This window comes from Triticum dicoccoides, chromosome 7A (genome assembly GCF_002162155.2).
Source record: "Triticum dicoccoides isolate Atlit2015 ecotype Zavitan chromosome 7A, WEW_v2.0, whole genome shotgun sequence".
Classification (NCBI taxonomy): Eukaryota; Viridiplantae; Streptophyta; class Magnoliopsida; order Poales; family Poaceae; genus Triticum; species Triticum dicoccoides.
Genome location: NC_041392.1, coordinates 65,135,621 through 65,141,910, shown reverse-complemented (window position 1 = coordinate 65,141,910; position 6,290 = coordinate 65,135,621).

Sequence of the window (6,290 nt, the reverse complement as noted above, 5' to 3'; positions counted from 1 at the left end):
TATACCGGCCGACCCAGCCAAGTTTATTTTCCACCAGATTTTGAGAAGGTTGTAGAACCTTCCCTGAGTCAGTTTTTCCTTTTTTTTTTGTTCTTTTGATTTTCCTTTCTCATTTTTCCTGTTTCTTTATTTTTTATTTTTCCTGTTAAATTTCCTTTTTTTCATTCATGTTTTTCTTTTTATTAGCGTTTGTTTTCTATTTTCCTTTTGCTGTATTTATTTTTTATTTTGTGAATATTTTTTGAAAGTTCAAACATTTTTTGAATTTTTTTCCAAATTCATGACATTATTTTTTGCAATTATAAACATTTTTTGAAATTTGCCAAAATCTTTCAAATTCGTGAATATTTTTTTGACATTGTGAACATTTTTTGGAAAGAACATATTTCAAATTCACGAACATATTTATTAATTTTGAATATTTTCCAAATTTGTGAACATTTTTACTATTTCACAAACATTTTAAAAAACGTGAGAATTTTTAAAATTGGTGGAAAATTTTCTGAAATCATGATTTTTTTTTACAAATTTGTGAACATATTTTGAACATTTGTTTTAAAACTCGTGAGCATTTTTGTGAATCAGCAGAACAATTTTTGAATCAGTAAACATATTTTAAAATTCATGAACATTTTTGAATCAATCATCTTTTATCTAATTTTTAAAATCCAGGAACATTTTTTGATGAGTTTGAACAATTTTTTAAAATTCATGATTTTTTTGAATTTGTGACCTTGTTCAATTTCACGAATTTTTCTGGAATGCCTGAAATGTTTTTGATTTACCGAACAATTTTTGAAACTCATGAATATTTTTTGAAACTCATGAACATTATTTGAATATACAGACTTCATTTGAAAACATGAACAATTTTTGAACCCATGAACATTTTATGACTTTCCAAACATTTTTCAAAATTATGAACATTTTTTGGATTTATGAAAATGTTGTTATTTCTCAAAAATATCTAATGTTCTGAAATCCTGAAATATTAAAAATCAGAAATGAAAAAAGCCGAAAAAACAACATAATAAAGCAGGTGCTTCTCGCCCACACATGGGCCGGCCCAAAAAATGTGCAGGGGTGTGCGTTTTTGGCGTGCAGGTTCGTCCCAAGAAAGAAAAGGTAAAACAACTTGGCCTGCAGGTTGCGAAATAAGATTTGCAAGCCACCCGTTTCCTTCATTTTTATAGTCTGCTTCACAAACCAAGCCCAATATATCATATGGAGCAGCCTATTGGATATTGGTACTCATGACCAGAGCTGGAACCATGCTCGTCTCAAAAGGAAAATGGAAGCATGTTGAGATTTCGTGAGTCCTCAACGAAAGAAGAGACGTGGCGCGACAATTGTGGCAACTTTGTGGCGGTGGCTTGAAGCGGGATCCCTTTCGCTGAAGATGCATGTACAATGGGAGCGTGTGCTCTTCAGGACGGGGCTTAGGGCGTGTTCTGAATCTATCTAACTTCTTAAAACTTCACAAATCCAGCTTCTAAAGCTAGCTTCTCACTTCACCTGGCGATTCTGGACGCGTTCGCCACGCCTGGCAGCTTCTCATCGCTAGCATGGGCTGACAACCAAAGCCCAGCTCGGTAGGCATGTAGCGGGTCCTATTTTTCTCCTTAAAAAATGCACAGCGGCCGTGATGGAGGGGTACAGAGGGAAGACATGGGCTATTCGGGGGACAGACCAATCGAACCGGTACGCAAATGTCACTTGGCGGTGGCAGCACGTCGTAATAACACTCAACTCCAGCTTCTACGTTTTTGTAGAGCCAGGAAAAGGCAGCTTCCTCAACTCCTTGGAATTTGCACCGTGATTTGGCTCAGCTTCGAGAAGCTAGCTTCTTCGAACAAAATCGTTCCGTGCTGCTCCACGGCGGATTTCTCGAAAGCTGGAAGCTGCGGAGTTGCCGAACACGCCCTTACTCCAAGCGAGACCATCAGTTGCAGCAAACGGATGGTTAAAGCAGACTGCATGAATGTTGTTGAGGTAATGAACGATGAACAATGAAGTCCAACGACAGCAATCTTCAAAGAATGCTCGTTCATAATTGTAGTTTTGACTTTATCTCCTTTTGTTATTGTCCATTGAAGCAAATATGACCGTGGATTTGCTTGTGAGTAGAGCAGAGGGCTCTACTACCACTGTGTGGCCAAAAAAACCTCCTAGTTTTTTGCTTGATGTAATTTCAAACAATGTATGTGTGCTTCCCCAATTAATATAATCTATCATGATGGCTTTTACTCTCTTTTTTGCCTGAAATGATTGCTTTTACTCAAAAAAGAAGAAGAGATGTGTGGGTTCAGGTAGCCATTTAGGCCTTCTTTGCTTTACATCAATTTTTATAAGGATCATACATGATAGGTTTTGTAGATTTTTTTCTCTTTAAAGCCCTTCAATTTGCATGAATAAAATCCTATTCGTATACAAGATCATATCCTTCATGCATCAAAGGAAAAAAATATTGGCTTAGACGCAAATTGAGGGAAGCGTACATTGTCAACTTTTTGTGGTTGAACATCTTCACTTAGGTTTAAGTCCTAAACTTAGGAATAGGGTGTACATGTATGCGTGCATTGATAAGGATACATCTTTACTGTGTTTTGTAAAAGAAAAAAAAACTCAAATCCAATGAAAAAAAAGCACCTTATCCTGTGAGATGCATATCATATTACTTTCGATAATTTCTCTATTCCTACCATCAAAGGAGGACTTAAGGTATGAAAAGAACCTTCATGGCGCTATGCTTCATGGATATTTGTGGAATTTGGACCACAAATAACTACATTACTAATGATAATGGGAGCCACTGTCTGTCAGGTGCCTGAAAAAACAGTTACATCGGTCACTTTTTATATGGACCGTTAGTTCTTCATCCAACCGCTCAAAATAGATCGTGCTATGGTTCATCTTCTTCCTCCTCCCGAACGCCCCCAGCCTACCCCGCCCTAACTGTTGGCCTTCACCACCTGCAGCTGGCCCACCTCACCCCCAACCCCATCGCCGTTGTTGGTCACCGCCCTGGCCATCCCTGTAAGCCCGACACCACACGAACACTTCCGACGATCCCCTACACCCCCCCGCCTCCACCCTAAGATAGATAATGGGGTTATGGCTTCACCCCAAGATAGATGGTGGGGCTAGTTCTTCTTCGGCAAGGTCCGTCCAAGAGGTAAGGAAGAAGCAAAAAAGTGACTGATGCGAAAAGAAATTTTAGGCACCTGAGAAAGGAAAAAAATTATATGAGACCAGGTCTCACGGTTAGCAGGTGAGAAGCGTCCTGATGGATAGATCTCATTCGTTTTGTTAGCTATCGATTTTGGACATCGAGTTTTGTGTGTGGTTGACATGTGTGTTGTGTCGATGGGCTAGTACATTGTTGCCTGCTTTTTTTTCACTCTCTAGTGAACTAGAAATCATATTATTACATAGACCGTAAGGTTGTGGTGTTTTATTAGGGAAATGGGGCCTTTGCATGTTCGCCAATAGGCATGAACTTCAAAGTGTCGCTCCAACTTCAGCTGCATGTTCTCAACGCGACTTCAATTAAGTGGTGTTTTGTCGATAGAACAGTGGTTGCATGTTTATCACTAGGCCCACAACTGCAATTGCCATGCTCCGACAATTGCAAGTGTCACTCTCGATTGCAACTCGGTGGTGTGCTATTAGGGAAAGGGTGCAATTGCATGTATGCCACTATGCTGCAATTTCAAATGCCCCTTCCACCGATTGCCACTACATGTCTTCGACCCAACGCAAATATAACTATGTGATGTTTTGTTCGGTCAGGGGTCAGTGGCATGTCTCCTACTAGGCCACAGCTGGAAGTGTCGCCCCGACTGCAACTGCATGTCTTTGACACAAGTCGGGGCCGCTTGTCGAGCAGCGACGCCACCTTTGCAAGTCGAGCCGCCGGAGGAAAGGGACGAGGTCGGAGACGTTGGGCTTGGCGATCGCCGCGATGAGGTCCTCGACGAGGTCCCGCACGCCCTGCCCCGAGTCGGTGGCGCCCATGTCGACCATGTCGACGGAGCAGAGCGCGCTCGACACGAGGTTGAGCACGCCGGCGTACAAGGCCTGGCCGACGTACACCTCCCTCCCGGCGCGGCCGTGGAAGTGGCGCACCATGTCGCGCAACTTGCGCTCGCGGACGCCGCGCGCCACGGCGAGGGCGCGTGGGGAGAAGGCGTGGGCGGCCGCGATGCCGCGCAGGGTCTTCCAGAGTGAGTCGGAGCTCGGCAGCCACACCATGGACCGGTCCGCGAAGCCGAGGCCGCGCGCGGCGTCCGAGACGGCGCGCGCGGCCAGACGCCGGTCGTGCTGCGTGAATGCCTCCCGGGCCGCGTCGCACGAGGACACCACCACGGCGGTGGTGAGGCCGAGCCTGAGCGTCAAGACGGGGCCGTGGGCGCGCGCAAGGCGCGCGAGGGTGTGGTGGAGGTTGCCACCGCGGAGGCAGAGTAGGTTGCCGACAACGGGCAGCGGCGTCGGGCCCGGCGGCATCCGCCCCGTGCCCGCAAGGCGGGTAGTGTTGGCCAGGAAGTAGAGGAGCGAGACGACCGCGAGCGTCGCCCATGTCAGCCAGAGCTCGATCTCCATTGGCTCGCTCGTGCGGAAGCTCGTGGGTCTATGTAGTAGATGTAGCTTGGATCTTCCACACGTGTGTGGATAGAACTCGTGTGGCTGCCCCCCTCCCTCGCGTCACCCCGCTCAGGCGGCCCGAGGGGCGAAACCCTAGCCGCGCCGTCTCCCTCCGTTCCTAGATCCCCCCTCGCCGCCGCCTGAAGCAGCCGCTGGGCTAGCCCGCGCGCTGCTGATGAAGGTGGCGGCGGGGCCCTCGCCGCCCCGCCTCGCTCGCGGGGGGCCCCGGGTTCTGGGGCGGCGGCCCCGATTGGTGAGGCGCCCCAGCTTTCGGCATCTGGTGGCGCGGGCGCGGGACGACGGATCTCGATCCACCGGAGGACGCGGGCCAGGGCGTGGCGGCGTCGGCCTCGGCGGCGTCTGATGGGGTTATGTACCTAGGGTAAGGTCATGGACCTGATCCAAGTACCTTACCCAAGGACACCCTTAGAAGAAGTCACCTTCCAGTCGACCAACGAGGGACGCACTCGACTGACTTGAAGGACTCGACCACGAAGACTCACTCGACTACCGGAAAGTCAAGAGACACTCTGCACTGCAACGGCCTGTAATCAAGTAGGCTTTATGATAGTAAAGGCACTTTATATGGGGCGTTACCAGTAACGCCCCAGACTTAACTCACCTTAAACCCTCTCCTGCGTGGGCTGGCTGGGGTCCTGGCGCGCTCTATATAAGCCACCCCCCTCCACAGGCAGAGGGGTTCGGCACCTTGTAACTCATATACTCATAATCCACTCGACCGCCTCCGGGCTCCGAGACGTAGGGCTATTACTTCTTCCGAGAAGGGCCTGAACTCGTACATCCCTTGTGTTTACAGCCTCTCCATAGCTAGGACCTTGCCTCTCCATACCTACCCCCCACTCTACTGTCAGGCTTAGAACCACGACAGTTGGCGCCCACCGTGGGGCAGGTGTTTTAGCGATTTTGTGGAGAAGTTGCGATTCTTCCGAGTACTTTCATCATGGTGTCTGCTGGAGTTTTGGTCGAGGGTCAAGAGATCCGTCTCGGCACTCTCACCTTCATCGCCGACGACTCCGCGTGGCTCCAGGAGGCTCCACTCGACGTAGATGCGCTCCCCGTCCGCGGTGCGACGCATTTTCGCGCATGTGTCCGCGGCGTTCTGCTGCGGCAACCGTCGACCCAGTATCGGTCGGCTCCTCTATCGTCCGCCCTCCCGGTCTCCCGCCAGCGCAAGCGCTCAGGCCGGTCGAGGCTTCAGCGATGGGTGAGGCACGCGGTGGCTCGCCAATCGGCCACCACCCAAGTTGCGGCAATCGAGCCCAACGAATCTCTCTACGGCTTGTTCGATCAGTCGACTGGCTCCGTAGAGACTGCATCCGAGTGCGGTAGTAGCGATCCAGCGGCCGAAATCTTGATGGTCGATGGGCCCCGCAGTCCCCCTGGCTTCGCCCGTGGCGATGGATCAGGTGACGGAGGCGACCCTGCACGACGCCACGAAGAGTACCAGCCCGAGCCACTCGACTCTCTGCAAAGAGAGGAGCTTCGCCGCAGGAACGTGGATGCCCTGCGTACTCCCATCGCAGGAGAAACCCCCGAGGCTCGTGCCTTGGAGGAGGCGCGTCTGGCCAATTTGGCCGAGCGCACTCGACTGGAGAACCTTCAGCGAGCACTCGACGAGCGCGCGC